Source organism: Anas platyrhynchos, chromosome 1 (assembly GCF_047663525.1).
Source record: "Anas platyrhynchos isolate ZD024472 breed Pekin duck chromosome 1, IASCAAS_PekinDuck_T2T, whole genome shotgun sequence".
Lineage (NCBI taxonomy): Eukaryota > Metazoa > Chordata > Aves > Anseriformes > Anatidae > Anas > Anas platyrhynchos.
In genome coordinates, this window is record NC_092587.1 from 55,496,526 (window position 1) to 55,513,054 (window position 16,529).

The 16,529-nt window shown below is 43.9% G+C and overlaps 1 long non-coding RNA gene across 5 annotated transcripts in view; it reads left to right on the forward strand.

The window, feature by feature from the left end:
* Positions 1-16,529, forward strand: part of LOC106015667 (uncharacterized) — a 159,395-nt gene that overhangs the window by 20,618 nt on the left and 122,248 nt on the right. The gene's annotated exons all lie outside the window — the stretch shown is intronic.

Below are 16,529 nucleotides of genomic sequence, written 5' to 3' on the forward strand. Positions count from 1 at the left end.
GCCAGTCCAAAGCTCTGAGACAGGAACCATGTAGGAACCAACAGCCGTTGTCAGCTCTGCTTCAGCTGCTGCATTACTTAACATCCCATCTGAACCTTGCCCTAATGATGGGAGCAGGTAATAAGTTATAAGGTTGCTCACTGGATAAGAAGATAACTTTGCCCTATGTTTCATTTCGTAATTATTTTTTTTAAAGAACAAATGATTAGAAGGTGTGAGAGCTACTAATAAAGAGAATGTACTTTCTCTCAATAAAAACGGACTCCATTTCTTCAGGGAGCAATTTGCAGCTGGCTAGCAGAGTGGAGATATCTATGATATGTTCAGCACAAGAACTTCAGAATTTCTTGGTTCTTGACACTTTTTTTTTTTTTTTAACATCATTAACCTTGGCAATCCAAACTACTTACAGCAAATGAAGGCTGTGCTCCCAAACATGCCCCCATTAATGACATATCTGAAAAGATATTGCCACTTCTTCAAGAAGTGTAAGAGAGGAGCTGGGACAGCATCCCCCTTCTCCTTGGGGGAGGCTGCCAGCATGCCCTGTGACCAGGCTGTCTTTCATTTGGCTTGGAAGCGATTTTTAAGGCACTGGGGAAAGCTTTAGTTCTGGAGGAAGTTAACTTATCGGTAGCTTTGCTTTCTTTTGCCTGCTTTGCTCCCTCTGCCTTTTGCTGAAAGCATTTCCCCTCCTCTTGCCAGGCCAGCTCTCCGGAGAGCAGGACGAGCCGGCCTTCTGCTGCCGGGAGGGCCTTGTGCTCTCCCTCAGTGTAGTGTCTGCCATTACGTGCCCAGCTCCTGGCTACTGTCCCCCTGTGCCTTGTTTTGGGGGGGCTGCCGTCTAAAGAACATACAAGACAGGGGCTTCTGCCTGCTGGGGACAGGAGATCAATGAGCTGGGCTTCTGGTGTGGCAGGGGGAGTCTAAAGAGGACAGTGTCCTTGGCAAGGTCCCCAGCCCCGTCTGCAGGGGTGCAGGCAGGCCAAACCAGGCCGGTGCTGACAGAACCGGGCACTTGTAGAGGCAAAAAGGGTCTGTCTGGCATTCATCAGGGACCAGCTTATCCCCATAGCTATTAGTCTCTTGACATTTGTTGTCTGCCTGCGTTTTTGCCCTCTTTTCCTCACACCTGCCTTTACACTCCTTGAGTAAAACTTTCCCACTGGCTCTAAGATTTCCCAGTGCAGCTGGATGGCCTGAGGCTGCACCCTGGGAGAAAAAGATGAGCAAGGTCACTTTGTGTTTCCCCCAGGATCTCCACGTAGTCACATTTCCCCAGGGAATGGATCCACTCTCTAAGCAATGCTGCATAAAGCTACTGGAACAAAACAGCTCCCGCAGCTTTACCGACAGCCGAGAGGAACCAGCACAAACACAAGGGCTCATGCACTTGGGCCAAATGTTTACAGAACAAATTTAGCAGTGACTCAAGTGATATAAAAGGTTGTAGCATTTTATCCGCATCCTTGCTGTCCCTCAGGACATCATGAACCAGTGAACGATTGATAGTACATGAGATCAAACCTCACCAGCTCAGCAATAGCTCTTAACGCTGTGGACATTAGAACCTGCAGATGGAGATCAGCCACATGGGCCAGGCTATCAGTGCTGTTGTAATGGTTTGTGGGGGCTTTAATTCCTAGTGTGGCAGATGTCAGAAACAGTGAGACACAACACTGACAAAGAGAAAACAAGAAAAGCATTATGGATGTGAGTGCAGATATCTAAACCCCTCATTTGCAAGGCACTTTGTGGTGTATTCCCAAGGAAACAATTTGCATAGGTCAGCTTAGCCTATGAAAATGAGCTCACCCTGCACTCAGGAGAGACTTTCTATGGGGTGATTTAGAGAACATAAAATGGAGCCCATGTCTTTGTAAGGTCTGTTTAGAGATCCCGAAATTTTACCTAACACAGGACATTAAGTGCTAGCCATGGCACCTGCAGGAGTCGTGGTGTCCTGACAGTTTTAAAACTAGCAGGTAAATGCATACAAATAGCATCACACTTATAAGAAATACCAAGAATGCTCTCTGCAGCACTGCTTCATAGGAAACTGAAAAATTTGTCCCTGTCTTCATTAAGGAAAACAAGACACATTTTCATGTTAAATAGACACAGAAAGAGGAGTTGGAAGTTAGTTGGCTGCTCAAACTGTGTTCTTCACTCTGGAAAAGGGGTGGCAAGTGTGGTATTGCTTCTCACCTGTCCCTGAAATGGTAGAGCACCGGTTCTCACTGGGGCACTTCAGGGTTAACCCTTCTTATGGGCACCTCATTTTCCTTATTGAGCTCCATGCTCTGTTTCAGTCCTGCCAACACCCCTGACCGGTTTATGACCTCCCTCAAATAATGTCTTGGGACTCTGGAGCTGTTAGGAGCCATTGTATAGCTGTAAATGACTTAAGCTGGTCAGGAGCCTAATTGCTGCTAAATGACTCGATTGTCTCACACAGATAGCAAAGGAGATCTCTTTGCTCCCATCGCATGTGCGCAGTACAAGACTGGGGTCATGTAGCAGGTGGCTGATAAAGAAAATGCAAAGGCAGCTGGCCTGCCTGGTTGGTTGGATACCTTTTTCCAGTTTGAGAAGCTATCTGTCCTTCTTGACTGGGGTGAGAGGGAGATGTGGTTTTCCTGAGCTGGTCTCAGGTACCAAAACCTGTGCAACGAACATTTTGCTGATTAAGAGCTCTGTTTCCATTATTTTCTCTCTTAATTGGCTGAGCAGGTCGGTGCTGTCAGCTGCAGGAGCAGACAGGGCAACAGTGGGGCAGCTAGCTGTCCAGCCTGTGTATCTACTGCTTTCACTCTTGGGAAATGGGAAAAAATTGTGGGAGTGAAGCAGGGATTTAAGGTAGGGTCACAGGCTGTAAGTGGTGCTCCATGTTTGCTCATGGAGTCAAAAAGCAAGGACTTGTAGGGTGTGCATCATGCATAATGGTGTTCCCAGTGGGTACGACTGCCCCAAACACCCCCAAAGACTATTGATCCCTTATAAGTACTTTGCCTCACGAGATGAAATATTCAGGAACAGCATCTGTCAAGAGGTATGGTCAACCTGGGCCAGGGTGTGTTTGGTATATCAGATGACACAGATGCATAGCATAAATTTTCTTCTTCCACTCAGGGGCAAACACTAGACTGAAGGGACTTTCTGAAGGGGGAAAATTCAAAGTGCAGGGCAACACATGGTGAAATATTTGTTTTGAAAAGGATAAAGCCAACATTCAAAAACACATGGTTTGGTTTTATTTCTCTGTGTTGTTTTTTACCTGACATGTGAGCATTGCTACTGCAGTGAGCAATGCAATAATTGCTTAGAGCAAGAGTTAAGGTCTTTTTTTTTTTTTTTTTTTTGAATTCTGTTGTAAAAGAGGAAAAAAAAAAGTGGTGTAAAAAGATAAAACTCCGGGCTATAATAGGATAAATGAGACAATGATTAGATTAAACCATGTTACTGAAGCAGCATTGAGTCTGAGAGGTGTTTCTATGTGCAAGAACTTCATGCGACTGCAGAGCTCAGCAATGGGAAGGCAACTGTGATGCCTTCAGTTAATGAACATGTTCCTGCTGTCATCATCCCGAGCACTGGCTTTACACTACCTGGCTAATAAGGGAGCATAAGTTTGCTTTGAGTTTTTAACATGGTTCCTTCCTTATGTGCTGCTTCCATCTGAGTTTGGCTTTGAGCATCAGTTATTTTTTTTATCCTCAGAACAAAACTCTGGGGTTTTGAAACCATTTCTGCTTGGGGAAAAGAAGCCATTAGCACAGTCTTGCGTGGGAGCCTGCATCCATGCAGGGGGGTGGCATTCTGCTCATTGTTATACTGCAAGAAGTGGCAAGATAAATCATTTTAATCACAGAGCCAGCAGAGAACGTTGCTTTCTCCCCTCAGATTTCCAGATGACCCAGGTGTAAGAATGAAAGCAATAATCCCTTGAAAGGACTTGTAGCTGGTTCAGCAGCAAGATTTAAAACACCATAGGATGGAAATATATGGGAAGCATCTGTCAATGTGTTGGCATTTTAAAACAAAGAGAGGAAAAAAATAAAATAAAAAACAACCAACAAAGAAACCCCCAAGTGGACAAAATGGAGTCTGGCTGAGGAAGACCAGCCAGAAAGGACATTGCTCTGCTTTTGCTTAGATTCCCCAAGCCATAAATTCACTTTGTTGTCCTTTTGTTCTATGTTAACTCTACAGTGCTCCCAGGAGACTCTGCCTAAAATGTCAGAGGTCTATTTACAGCAGGGAAATTGCAGGCTTGCAGGAGGCTTTGTAGAAAACCCTGAAAGCACCCCAGTGGATTTCAGGTACTTTGATTATTTTCTTTGGTGAGGCAGCTCTCTGTGGAGAAAAGCTGAGCTGAAGCAGTGCTGTGTGTAAGAAGGCACAGAGGGGTGGGTGTTAGTCTATATCTGGGGAGCCCAGGCATGTGGGGATCATTGTTCCCCATTCTCAGGGATCTTTGCTTATGTAGTGGTGCTGGAGTGAGATCACCAGGAAGGGGATCCAGCATCCAAATAGTGTAAAATACATCCGATTTTGGGATAGCTGGTTGACTTCATTGGTGAAAAGTGAACTGCATGTTTGTAGTAAAGAGCTGGTGGGGGGAAACTCTTCCCAGCCTATGAGACCCTCTCCTGGCCTGAAGTTTGGCTCTTTAGCAAAAGGCTTCCTTGAGCACGGGGATGACCCCCCATGAAAAATGAATACAAACCTGATAATAAGAAAAAATTAATAGGTGAGATTACCACCTGTTTCGTCTTCTTGGAGTACATGCAGAGTAACTTGCAACCCTGTAATGTCTGCATACCAGCTACTCATCTCTTGGGCATGGTGGTTGCTGGCATTTCTGGAGAAACTTCACTATTTCTAAGCTTATCTAGATGATTTCTTCTGAATCTTCACCCATGAGCAGGATCCAGGTGATCAACCTTGGGGCTGAGAAACAAGGTCATCTGGGGATCAGCCAAGGAAAAAGACTTTTGTTTTCTGTTCAGAAATTGCTGTGGTCTGGCATTCCCAGAAAGAGTTCTTGATTTTCTTCGTTTAGGCAGCAAAACTCACCATTATCAGCAGGGAAATTCTGAAACTTTTCTGATTTTTTTTCGAGGTTATCTCTATTGGCACATAGATCTCAAAACTGATAGTCTGTGCAGGGGAGAGATTTTATTCACTTTAGGTACAGGCAAGAGGGGAGTAAGAAAGCATGTATGTGTGACACAGGCATGTATAGGCAGTGTCCAGGGAGCTATTTGTGAGCCATCTGATGAAAAAGACAGTGCCTTTGCTCAGGTGCAGCCTGTGAGCATATGCCTCAGAGTAGCTTCCATGCTGAAGATGGCTGATATGTCACCAGGTTGTTGCTCTGCGTTGGCTGAAACTCAGCATACCCTGACTGTCACACCAGCTTACTGCGAGGTGACATTTAGCAGGTCTGGTGCTCTGTGCCCCATGCTGTGTACAAACACAGGCATGCCATTTGGATATTTATGAGCTAGAAGAACAGGTCCTATCCCTGGGGGATGTAAGCTATTTAACACCCATGCTCCTGCTTTTATTTTATTTTATTTTATTTTATTTTATTTTATTTTATTTTATTTTATTTTATTTTATTTTATTTTATTTTATTATTTTATTTTATTTTATTTTATTTTATTTTATTTTATTTTATTTTATTTTTATTATTTTTTTTTTCCACTGGGAGCTTGTAATGAATCTAATGAGTTAAAATCAAACTTACAAGGGTGGCTCTTCACTACCAGCAGAAAAGAAAAAAATCATGAAGAGTTTCTTCTCTGCTGCTATAAAATACTCACCCCTAGGGAACTGTACCGACTGGAGACTGTGAGTGATTCTGGAAGCAGCAGGCAGGCAAATCACTTATTTTATTAGCTATATTTTGCAGCCCAGTATGTTTGTACAGTAGATAACATATTTTGCATAAAGTCAATGGCTGATGCTGTGCTTTTTATCATGGCCTGCTATTTTTTACAGCTGCTCTTTTAAGTGTCAGCATCGAGCATTTGTTGATGTCATCATCTGCACTTTACATTGCTCTGTGCTGCGATATAGCTGTTCCAAAGCTTTGTACTGTGACAGGGATGTCACAGTTACTGGGGAGAGATGCAACCGCACTTCAAACATTTTTCACTCTTTGCATGGCCACGTTTATGGCATTTGTAAAACTCTGTGCAATTTTATGGTGTTTGTAAAATAGCGTCATTTTATGGCAGTTGGGAAGTACTGTGCTTTCAGTGAAAAATGGACTTACGCTGGTTTCAGTGGGAGAATTTTCCAGTGCCACAGAGGGATGAAAAACACCCAAACTTTCTGGGCATAACAGAAAAACTCTTTTGAGGATAGCAGCAATTAAAGCGTTTCCTGCCTTTGGCATGTAAGAAATTATTCTTTTTGTGGTAAAGAGTATTTGCTGCTCTGCATGACGTGTATGAGAAAAGAGTGCAGCAAGAAAACCTCTGTAGTGAAGAATTTTAATAAAGCAGAACCTCGAGAAAATTGTATGTTGTATTCACACACATATGTAAAAGAGCAATCACATTCAAAGGCTGCTGAGTCCCTTACGCTGATAATGGTAAAATTTACCTCTGTGCAAGGAGCCAGAGAACAGGCTTTGAGGCTTGTCTCTACTTAGTATCCTCCACGTTAATTTGTCCCTATTTGCACAATGTTAATGCTCCTGTTTGTCAGAATTAAACAGGAGTGCCATTAAATACTGCAGTCATTTTTATTCCTTGCAGCTGTGTAACCTTCAGTAACTATGGACAACTTCTCCCCCCCTTGCCTCCCTTCTGAGGGCTTCACCCTTAGCCATAATTGGAGAAAAATCCAGAGAGGGGCCGGAGGTGAGATTTCTTGGAGCTGCTAATTAGCTGATGCCATCACATCAGAATTACAATCCAATTCCTTGGAGGACTCCAGAGACTCCTCTCCACAGCTCTGAGACACATGCTGAATTTACCCTCAGAAAACAGGGGCAGATGATTAGTGCTGACATCCTCAGTTCCCAGAATGAACAGGTTGGCAGAGGGTTGGTTGGTTTAAAGGCCTTGCCTAGAATTAAAGAGATTCCTTTCAACTTTCCTTTTCTTTCTCCCTTTCTCCCTTTCTCCCTTTCTCCCTTTTTCTCTTTCTTTCTCTCTTTCTCTCTTTCTTTCTCTTTTTCTCCCTCTCTCTCTCTCTTTCTCTCTTCCTTTCTCCCTTCTTTCCATCCTTCCTTCCTTTCTCCCCGATTCACAAACTATTTCAACAGAATTTGAAATTTGATGGGGGAAATTTCCTCTCCAGAGTTTCTCATTTGGGGAGGAAGGGAAAACAACAGCAGCTCTGCTGACAATAAAATTCAATTACAGTTGAACTACCATTGATTTTTTTTTTTTAATTTATTATTATTTCATTTGTGTTTATCTTTTAATTAAGCCCTTCTCATAGTATTTTTTTTTGGTCCTCTTTTTTAACACGTGATTCAGGGGCAGGTGTTCAGTGAGCCTGAATGAAAAGGCATAGTGCTACATCTCTCTTAGCTGACGTGCTAGATGATGAAAAAAGACTTCTAAGATAAGAAGACTTCTAAGATAACAAGATCTTCTTGTTAAGATATGATATGATACACTGAGGGCAGTATCCAGTGCAAAAGCTTTGGGGTCAGAAGGGGGGCAAACATGAAAGACCCTAAGCAGGACTTAGTGGTCAGGACAGTCTGCTGAGAGACACAGGACTGGAGCTTGTCTCCCTGCTCAGCATCCTCCCCTTGGAAAACCAAGGCACAACATTTTCTTTCTAGTAAATACTTACACCAAGCAAGAGCCAGTTATTGTATAACAGAGTGATAAAACATTTCCTGGGCTAGTGCTGTGTACTGCAACAGATCCTAGAAGGGCTGAGAAGGTGCAGCTTCCCAGAAGAGGAGGATCTAATTTTCATAGCTCCTTCAGCACTATCATTCGCTGTAACATGAGTACAGATTTAACTTTATTAAAGCAGCACTGCTAAGGTAGCTCAGCTAAGCACACAGGAAATATGACATGTCACCACGCACTGTTGTTTTTGTAAGGACAGCAGCTTTAATATTGGAGAGCAATGAATTGCCTGGAATGATATTAAGTCTGGAACATTGTGCTAATGCTGGTCTGCACTTGCATAACTCCCAGTGCAACATCAACAGGCCTCCGGCTGTAGTTTTGTTCAATGAGTAGATGTTTAGGACTTTTATTTTTATTTTTTAAAGTGCACCAATCTCTTGTTCTGCCAAACATGGGGGATGTTTTCCTGTTTTCTTGCTAATTTCAACAGGGATTGAGCCAAAGTCCCACAGTCAGACTTGCCAGCTTTCCTGGAGCCATCCCCAGCACCCAGTTACCAAAAGCCGAGCAGCAGATTTTTACAAGGGGTAGATCAGATGCAGTGTTTCCACATAGCACCCGATTTGTTTTGTGACTGGTCATATAAAATTATTTGTTGTATAAGTAGTTTGTGGTTCTGCGAGTCAGCAGATGCTCGTGACACCTGGGGACTGTTTATATATTTGGGAGTTGAAAATAGATCTGCTTTTCACAGCTTGCATCCACCTCAGACTTCTGTCATTTCTCAGAGTCTGGATGAAAAGTGAATGGACTGTGAGTACCCAGGGAAGCAGGTACTTGTGTAGGATGAGGGGAGACTCTGCATTTTTGCTCTGAAATGGACACAGAGAGGGGGCTGTGTCTTGAAGGCTTTGCATAGAGGAAGAAAAGGGTAGTTCTGGGCATGGAGGGTTTCTGCTGGACTGGGAGACATCATGACTAGATGATGCCAAGGATGGAGAAGTCAGGTTGTTTGCATGAGCCGGATGAATGCACAGGAATACACTGATGCACGCAATACAACCTGGAATAGCAGTGAGACTGAAGCATGTGCCAAAAGCATCTTCCAGTGACGACCATCAGAAAAATCTCTGGATACTGGGCTGGGTGTAGATTTGAGGTTTGATCCAGTGTAGCTGGATTTGTGTTCTTTTGCTCCTACTTTCTATAAAATATGCAGTTTTATCAGTGGAATTTATTCTTTGACCCAGTAAACACTAAGCTGTTTCGTTCAGGTAACGCACATGTAAATATACACCCACATTTACAAACATACATACGCTCATCAGATATATGTATCTATATATCATTCTGTTACTGCCTCTTAGTAACGTATGGCATAATTGGGTAATAAAATGCCTCTTACTCTAGTCAAGTTCTTTCATCAGAATCAATGAGAATTTATAGCTGTGTTCATAGCACAAAGAGTTTTTTATCCTCATCACCATTTGCTCCTCTCCAGTGATGCTCTGCACAACACCACAGGCAAAAGCTGGCTAAAGAGAAAGGTAGCTAAATAGAGCACTGAAAAGGATAGGAAACCCCAAGAGGGTGGAGTGAATACCCAGCTCTGCCCTCTTTTGTGCTTACATTGTGACAGTCCTTAATTAAGTGATCACAGGATGCTTTTGTCCCCTGTGGGATCAGATTTCATTGAATGCGCAGGATAGAAGAACTCATTGAAAGACAGGCCTTAGGTAGGACTTGTTTTATTCTGTTTATTATTAATTATGAACTTTCAGGCTTTACCTCCTGCCTTCTCCGATGTTAGAAGGATTCCCAGCCCCCTGGGGTCTCTGCAGTTCTCCACCCAGGGATGTCTGAGCCCCACAGGCAAGGGAATGTAGTTGCTGTATTTCAGGAAGGAATCAAGGAACAGCCTGACAAAGGCTGGGATTACTTCTGAGCTTTGCACCCTACTGTCAGACCCTGGGGTTCCTATTTTTGCAAGCAGGCAGTGCCAAACAGTGCTCTAGCGTGACCCAGACATCCCTGGCATGCAGAGAAGGAGCCTTGCACGAGTGAAATCCACAGTTCAAGTCACCAGCAGAGCATCCCATGGGAACTTGGTGGCACAGGTAGGGCCAAACCTGTTCCTCATCCCACCTCAGATCAACTCTTGTCCCCTACTCTTTGTTGTACAGCTACCCCATGCTGTCCCCATGAAACCACAGGCACCCTCTCTGGTTGCACCTTCCTGGCCTCCCAGTACAGTCTCCTCACACAGCCAGCATCACTCTCCTGTTTATACCATTCCCTGTCCTGTTTTTCCTCTCCACTTCCCGGTCAGCATCCAGCCACAATCCCCACCCCTCCTTGCCAGCCCACCTCTCCTGAGGAGCTTGTTCCCAGTATTAACCTAGGGAATTTAATAATCACAGTGATCCTGTGATTAAAGTGGTGGGGCACTCAGAAAGCAGGGGAAACAGGCTTTTCTGGCTATCCTGAGAGTCTGGGCCACGTGTTGTGTTGTTCGCAGCAAGCCAAGGACTGAGCCTGGGGGGGGAAGTCATGCTGAGCCATCAGAATAAGCATTGCCAGGGAGCATCGACTCCCTAAGGAATGTAACTGCTATAATCTGAAGGACTCAAAATAAACCTGTTTGAACAGATACTCTTCAGATGATACTTTGGCCAGACGACAGGAGTTGGTGACAATGACAGCAAAGAGCACAATTAACAGAAAAGGCCACCTGCATGCCAGATTTCAAGCTCCTGCTTTAAGCACTGTTCTCTTTTGAAAGGCTACCAGAATTTTGTCACCACAAGCAAAACAGTGCACTTTCCCCAGCTCTTTCTCAGAGAGGACTGAATCCCTAAGATTTAAGACATTGGCCTGAGGCAGGCAGATAACATAGAAAAATGTTAACTTGAAAGTTAAAAATTTGGTAAAATTCAAAGTGTCTGAGAGCAGGGGAATTGCACTGAGTGCTGTTAAATGCCATCGATAAAAGGATCTCACAAACACCTGTGATGCAGGCTGAGATTTGAGACTCCTTGGTGGGGACCTGTTTTTCCTTACCCATAGGAGGGGTAGCCCCGGGAATCATATGGTGCACCCCGAACACTGCACATCTACATAATCCTCAAGGCAAATTGAGGAGAAAGCCTCTCCTGAGTAGTTCCCTACCCCAGTAAGCCTTTCATGGCAGTAAGGAGGTGCTTTCCGTTGCCTGGTGTCCCTACAAGAGTGTGCACCTACTCCTGCCTCGAAAATCCTGGCAGCATTGTGTAGGATGGCCCTAAGGTCAGAGCAGTAAAAGGAGATTAGCCAAGGGAATAAAGCAAAAGTAGCAGTAGCATTTGTTCTGTCAGTACATGTGGGAGACAAAAGAAAGGAGAGAGGGAATAGTGAGGTTTCAGAGAGTGGAAAATTAGTGACAAGCAAGGCTGAAATCGCTGAGGGCCCTAAATGATTTCTTAGCTTCAGTAGACGCAAACAAAGCAAAGGTACCATTCCAGAGTCAGGAGCGTGTTCCCTGCAGATAAAGAAAGAGAAGTGTTAAATTGGCTTTTCCTATTGTTGAGGAGCAGACAAAATGGCTCTTTCTGCTATTGGAAGTGTTTGAAACCATTAAAAGCTGACAAGGCCTGGGGTCTGTAAGGCTGTAAATAGAAGCATCTATATTTAATCAAAGATGATGAAGGATTCAGTGAATTTCTGCCCTGTAAACTTGACATCAGCTGCGTGACAAAGATGAGGAGTGCAATGGCAAAGAATGTGATTATTAGAGAGTTTTGAAATGCAGGAAAAGGGGCAGCTGCTCTGAATTCACGGCACATGTTTGCTGGCTGATACTCTTTAATTCTTTAACAGGCTGTGGATCATTTAGGTGGCCAACACATACCACTTGATATGCTGGTCCCAGAAAGGCTCACAGGCTCAGCACCAATACATGGTGTCCCATGAGGGGACACGCTCTCCCTGAAATGCTCTTGAAAACAGCTGTTTGAGTAATTACTTCTTTGCTACTTTGAGATACAGATTTTTTTTTTTTTTTAGATGATAAAAATCTGTTTGGGTTTATGTTTAAAGCACTTAATCTAAAACCCCTTTGCGACTTTGACACCAGGTTTATTTTTGATCAAACAAACGAAACAACTCTGAAGTCCTTTGAGAAGCTTCCAGCTCTGAAGAGCTGGAATGAAAGGCTTTTTCTCTTCCTGCCCCTTCCATGCTGCCAGGCTTCAGGAGGCCAGGGGGTGAGTTTTTATTGCTAGTCCCTAGAAAATAACATTAGGCTGTGTGGGTATCTTTGGATAGATATTGATTGTAAATGATGGATTTTATAAAAAAAAAAAAAAAGAAGAAGAAGAAGTAAAATGGCCAGGAAGTCAGTTAAAAACTGTCCCAGGGACAGAGCAGGCTTGCCTGAAGACACAAGCAAGGAGGATGTATAACAAGAGGTATTCTTTAAAGAGCCAAGATCTCCTGGCTGGATCAAAGCCTGCCTGAATTATTTCACTGACTGCTATATTTTGAATGAAACCCTTATTTACACCCAGTCTTCTTGATTGATCTTCACGAGATGCACAGATGTGTGGTCATTTGGTCCCTGAGCAAAACCAATATAATTTTCTCAGATACAAAAATACACCAAACTACCTAGGGGCAAAAAGCGCACAGAACGAGAAGTGGTGCTTAGGCAAGGCCTGTAGTCTAGGCTAAGGGGGGACAAGGGGTGAAGGAAGAAGAATACTTTGCAGTTGCTTAGCAAAGTCAGGTCAGAGCACGGAGTGAGAAAAGAATGGAGAGCTTGCTCAACAAGCATGAAGAACCAGATGTTTGGCTGCTTTAAATCACAGGTTTTGTTTTGACCCAAGGTCTAGTGCGTACCTGTTTGGAATTACAAAGTAAGCAGCGCCTTCTCTTCACGCTCTCTTTCTGACTGTGGTAATCACAGGAAAGAAAAAAAAAAAAGAAAGAAACCCTCAAAAGTAAACAACCCCCTCCAAACCCCAGCTCTCTTTTCCAGCCGCCCCCACAAAATAACAGCAGCAATGATAACTGAAAAGCTTTCTAGAACCCCTTGGGCTCTCTTACTGTGGTATTGGTAAAAGTCTGCCAATCTGAAAACTCAGCTAAAAGTAAAGAAAAAGAAAATCAGCTTTTGATCAAAAGAGCAATCACTGCATGCATGCCTCCTTGCTCTGCCCACTGGTGTGAATTTCAGTTTCATATGCAGCAAGTTTTCCACATTAAATTGTCTAAATAGGAGTCAGGCAGGCTCATAATCCAATTTTTATGTGGGGTCCAGCTTTCCTCCTGCACAGCCAAACTCTCTTCCCTACCAGCAGCACAGGGCCCCATCTTCCCACAGATGATATGTGAGCAAAACTGATCCCAACCCCGCCAACTCTCTGCACACCACATCCCCTTCTCCCTGATGCATATTCACCACCCCCTTTAGACTTTGTCCCAGTCTCCGCCCTCTAGATTGGTGCTAATTTACGTCTGTTCTCGGACCTTGGTCATCTACCTAATTGTGTTTAATCCAGTTGAGAATCTTGCCCTCAATACCTCTGGCCCTGAGGGATTTACAAGGAAAGGTTAAGGGACACAAGATAGCTAGGTGAGCTAAGCCAGGGCGACTTGAGGGCTCAGAGGTGTCTAAGGTGTGCAAACATCATCTGCAGGATCGGGATTTCCTTATGCTGAAGAGGACTAATTTTTCTGAAATTGGTGGCCTGTCTCCTCGAGAAAAGTCAGTGCGGAAATGGAAATTGGGGCCATAAGCAGAGGGGAGGAATTGTGCAGGTTATGAGGGGTTTTATGGGGAATTAAAGGATGAACCTGTCACATGGAAAATGTAAGTTGAATATCATGGAGAGCTGTGAGACTGTGGAGGGGTATCCCTAAGTGGGCTGCACAACCTTGTCATTTGAGTCACTTAAAATTGGGTGAGGTAAAACCCCCAAGCATCTACCACAACTAATGGCCCTTCATTTCTGTCAGGGACTAGGAGAAGACAGGGTTGCCCGTCACTCATTTCCAAGGTGTTATTAGGCTAATGAGACCTGATCCATCTGACAGCAGCAACAGCCTTCCAGGACGTCCATGGGCAGGGAGAGTTCAGCCCCATGCTGTCACCTCTCATTGCCCTTGCCTTGGAGAAGTTATCCAGATCAGCCAAGGGAATGAAATGTTATTGTGACTCTCTGCTGTGCCTTGTGGGTAGAGATTATAACCATGAATTTTTGGGGAAGTGGTCTTAGGCTGCTGAGAGTGGGACAGATTATTTCTGGCTGGGACAAGATTAGGAGTGATGCTAGCTGGTCAGAAGGACCGGTTCACTCTGAAGCAGTACAGTGAGAGCCAAGCACCTCTGACTTTTTTCCCTGATAAATCTGAATCCTTTTCCCAGCCACCAGCACTTCTTCCCCAGCATCTCCCTGTTCAAAACATGGATCAAAATGTCTGCTTTGTGAAGGGTTCCCTGAATTTCAGAGGAAAACAGCTCTGTTGGTGTTAAAAGGTTGGTGCTTATTGCTGGGGACACCTCCGTCTATTATCCTGAAGTTAGGATAAAATTATAGCTGCATTTTTATAGGCAGATGTTGCTAGCGGGTGGTCAGCTTCTTCAGACAGTTTGGCCCTCTGACAACACTTTGTTAGGCAGGTTTAAGGTAAGTGAATGCCCAGAGTAATCCTATAAGTCTGAATGATGTTGTGGAGTATAGGATGTGCCCAAGCTGGCGTTTTTGGCAAACACCAAAATATATTACAATGCCAAAAATAAATAAATAAATAAATAAATCCTGGGGACCAGGGAACTGTGGCTTTTTTTTTTTTTTTTTACTTCTTGCTTTGAAGATAGGTCCAGGGTGAAGGGAAAGGGAAAGACATCAGTATCAGACAAGATGGGATGAAAACTGGAAGATGAGAAAGCGTAGGAGTTTAACAACATGCTACTGCCAAAAACTGTCTTTCTCCACGACAATTTGTTCTGAATGTGCCTCAGAATAAAATTATGAAATCTATGAAAAACAAACTGATGATATTAAGTCTCTCTGGAATTTTGCCAGCTGTATGTATACGAGTGGAGATGCCACACATTTCCTGAAACCTAGATTTGATGTTGGGTGGGAAATTCTGAAACTTCATAAATAAATAAGAAAGCCCAAGCAAAATTGTACCACATCAAAACAAAATCTCCAACTCTTGGCACTGCAAGCAAAAGAAGGAATTCCAAGGCTTTGATTTTTCAAGATGAAGCTGGTGTAGTTTGCTCAGTAGCTCTGCTTCTCAACTCTCTGTCCCAAAACAGAGCTTCTAGATGACCTCAGAGACATGAAGCAGAACTTCCAGATTTTGGGCAGGCATCTTGCTGTGTAGGAACCCTGGCAGTGGGGCTATCAGATAGACAAGTGGAGTGGTCAGAAAGTAAACAACAGTCTAGGAAAGCTGCTTGGTTTCTATTACAAGACTGGTGAAATTGAAACACTCCGTATCCTAACAAAGATAAATTGACACATTATGATCATCCCCGAATCGTCCTCTATTCTATACAAATTAACCCCCAGGAGAAGCTGTTCCAGTGCAGGGGCTGGCTTGCAGCCAGCTTGCGTGCAGCCACTTGTGTGCAGAGTCACGCCCATACAGTCTTAGCTTTATATGACGACAATGCCAATGTCTATATTTAAGACAACAATTGAATAGAGGCAATATGGAATAGGGAAACTGCAGTAACGCACAGTCTTCACCCAACTTAGAAGCCTAAGTGTGAGCACTTCTCCTTCCGTAAAGCAAGACCAGGGTGCTTAATTCAGGTGTATGTGGCTGAAATGCAATCACCTAAAGTTGCATGAGGTGAACAGCACAGCTAATTCATGTACATTTAAATCAGTTAGGTGGGTAAACCCCATTGTGGTTCTGAACTGTATCTGGCTTGGCTTCTTTCAGATGGTAGATGAGGTACCATGGATGAAGAAGATATGAAAACCCTAGCAGGTGTAGGAAAAAGGTCTTGTGTAAGACCTGTAGGAGGTAAGACAGTGTGATTTCTGCTGAATAGTTGTGGCCTGGAGAAATGAAGCCCATGTAGGGCAGGGTTTTGCTCCTTTATTTTTTCACCCTGTAGCAATCAGCTACTCACTAGTTTACGGTTCCCTCAAACAGTACAGGGATAACTGGTACAGGGGCAGCTGGTACCAGCCAGACTACAAGAAAGCTATTGATTCACTGTGATCTGCTATGTAACTAACAATTAGTGGCTAGGAGAAGGCTGAAGACCTGGCAGCTGCAGTCTGGCCAGAGGGATTTCTTAAATAAGCAACCTATACAGAGTCATTAACCTACCTGCATTCCCGTGTGCACAGGACAGCCTCCCCTGCAAGCCTTTGGGTCACGATTTGCTTTGCATTTGGACTTTGTCACAAATGGCCACCCTTGCAAGTGATATGTCTAGGAGGGAGACCGCATTTTAATGGCTTTGCTCAGTGTGCAGTGTGTGCTTTCCCTGTCAGTGTGCAATGTGTACTGTGGCTGCAAGACAGAGGATGGTGCAGCCCTTTAAGGAGCGCTTTCCAACAGTGTTTCCTGTGAAAGCCAGTGGAGGCCTCAGCAGAAGGAGGATTGGACCCTGAACAAGCAGAGGAAAACAGCCATATGTTGGAAGGAGATTAATATTATGTAAATAATAGGGCATACAGACAT